Source organism: Mustela lutreola, chromosome 5 (assembly GCF_030435805.1).
Source record: "Mustela lutreola isolate mMusLut2 chromosome 5, mMusLut2.pri, whole genome shotgun sequence".
NCBI lineage: Eukaryota > Metazoa > Chordata > Mammalia > Carnivora > Mustelidae > Mustela > Mustela lutreola.
Genome location: NC_081294.1, coordinates 164,843,953 through 164,846,749, shown reverse-complemented (window position 1 = coordinate 164,846,749; position 2,797 = coordinate 164,843,953). Strand labels below are relative to the sequence as shown.

The following is a 2,797-nucleotide window of genomic DNA, read 5'->3' as shown; positions in this document are numbered from 1 at the left end:
TTAATAATTTGGGTCATTTCTCTTTTCTTTTTGATAAGTCTGGCCAGGGGTTTATCAATCTTATTAATTCTTTCAAAAAACAAGCTCCTATTTTCATTGTTATGTTCTATTGGTATATTTTTTCTTTTGTTTGTTTGGGTTTTTTTGTTTTCTTTTTTTGATTGTTTGTTTCTACTTCATTGATTTCTGCTCTGATCTTTATTAATTCTCTTCTCCTGCTGGGTTTAGGCTTTCTTTGTTGTTCTTTCTCCAGCTTCTTTAGGTGTAGGGTTAGTTTGAGTATTTGAGAACTTTATTGTTTTTTGAGAAAGGCTTGTACCTATATACATTTTCCTCCCAGGACTGCATTTGCTGTGTCCCACAGATTTTGAACCATTGCATTTTCATTCTTGTTTGCTTCCATGAATTTTTTCAATTCTTCTTTAATTTCCTGGTTGACCCATTCATTGTTTATAAGGATGCTCTCTAGTCTTCAGGTATTTGGATTATTTCCAAGTTTCCTTTTGTGATTGAGTTGTAGCTTCAGAGCATTTTGGTCTGAAAATATGCATGAAGTGATCCCAATATTGTGATACTGGGTGAGGCCTGATTTCTGACTCAGGGTGTGAGCTCTTCTGGAGAATGTTCCATGTCCACTAGAGAAGATGTGTATTCTGTTGCTTTTTGATAGAATGTTCTGAATATATCTGTGATGTCCATCTGGTCCAGTGTGTCATTTAAGGCCTTTATTTCCTTGTTGATCTTTTCCTTTGATGATCTGTCCATTCTAGTCAGGGGAGTGTTAAAGTCCCCTAGTATTATTGTATTATTGTTAATGTATTTCTTTGAATTTTTTTTTTTTTTTATTGGTTTATGTAGTTGGCTGCTCCCATGTTAGGGGCATAGATATTTAAAATTGTAAGATATCCTTGTTGGAAAGACCCTTTGAGTATGATATAGTGTCCTTCCTCATTTCTTATTATAATTTTTGACTTAAAATCTAATTGATATGATATAAGGATTGCCACTCCAGCTTTCTTTTGACGTCCATTAACATGTTAAATTATTTTCCACCTCCTCACTTTAATTAGCAATAATCGCGCCTCGGATAAACCTCATTGGCTACGATACTGCCACTGCGCAAAGCTTCCACCTCCTCACTTTAAATCTGGAAGTGGCTTTGGGTTTAAAATGAGGTTCTTTTAGACAGCATATTGATAGGTTGTTTTTTTGTTTTTGTTTTTGTTTGTTTGTTTGTTTGTTTTACTCATTCTGACATCTTGTGTCTATTGATTGGGGCAATTAGCCCATTTACATTCAGAGTAACTATTGAGAGATATGAATTTAGTACCATTGTATTGCTTGTAAGGTGACTGTTACTGTATAATGTCTCTGTTACTTTCTGATCTACTATTTTTGGGCTCTCTCTTTGCTTAGAAGACCCCTTCCAATATTTCCTGTAAAGCTGGGTTGGTGTTTTCACATTCTTTTACTTTTTGTTTTCCTGAAATGTTTTTAATCTCTCCTTCTATTTTCAATGATAACCTAACTGGATATAGTATTCTTGGCTGTCTTTTTCTCTCGTTTACTGCTGTGAATATATCATGCCAGTTCTATCTGGCCTGCCAGGTCTCTTTGGATAAGTCTGCTGCCAATATAACATTTTTACCATTGTATGTTACAGACTTCTTGTCTCAGGCTGCTTTCAGGATTTTCTCTTTTACTATTAGATGATGGGTTGTGGACCTATTCCTATTGCTTTTGAAGGGGGTTCTCTCTGCCTCCTGGATTTTGATGCTTGTTCCCTTCGCCATATTAGGGAAATTCTCTACAATAATTCTCTCCAATATACCTTCTGCTCCCCTCTCTCTTTCTTCTTCTTCTGGAATCCCAGTTATTCTAATGTTGTTTCGTCTTATGATATTACTTCCTCTCGAATTCATCACTCATGGTCCAGCAGTTGCTCGTCTCTCTTTCGCTCAGCTTCTTAATACTCTGTCATTTGGTCTTATATATCACTAATTCTCTCTTCTGCGTCCTTTATCCTAGCAGTAAGTACCTACATTTTTTTATTGCACTTCATTAATAGCTTTTTTTATTCCAACTTGGTTAGATTTTAGTTATTTTACTTCTCCAGACAGTGTTTCTCTAATGTCTTCCATGCCTTTTTCAAGCCATGCTTGCACCTTGAGAATAATTATTCTTCACCTTAGATATGACATATTACCAATGTCTGTATTGATTAGGTCCCTGGCCTTTGGTACTGCCACTTGATTTGTTTGTTTATTTGTTTGTTTGTTTTGTTTTTTGTTTTTGTTTTGTTTTGTTTTGTGGTGAGTTTTTCTGCATTGTCCTTTTATAGAGATAAGAATATATGAAGCAGCAAATAAAATACTAAAAGGGTGGCAAAGACCCCAGTAAAATATGCTTTAACCAAATCAGAATAGACTCCAAATTGTGGGGAAAAGAAAGAAGGTAAAAAGAAGTTCTGAAAAAAAATTATAAAAGAATAAAATATATATATATATATATATATATATATATATATATATATATTAGACTGATGACTAGAATAATGTCACCCACTTACTCTTGGGAGTATTTTGGTCTGTAAGAAGAAATTACCTCCCAAAATTTTAAGGAATGAAAAAACATACATAAGGGTAAACATGATGACGGATATATATATATATATTTTTTTTCTGTATATATGTATACAGAAAAATGTATTTCTAAAAAAGGAGTTGATAATATAAGTTGGAAGAATATAGAAAAAGAAAGTGGAGAGATTTTGCTCAGGCTGGAGACTAGCAGCCCT

The 2,797-nt window shown here is 33.9% G+C and overlaps 1 pseudogene; it reads right to left on the bottom strand.

Annotated features, from left to right (window-relative positions):
* Positions 1-1,059: 1,059 nt before the first annotated feature.
* On the bottom strand, positions 1,060-1,127 carry LOC131832781 (U4 spliceosomal RNA; annotated as a pseudogene).
* Positions 1,128-2,797: the final 1,670 nt, after the last annotated feature.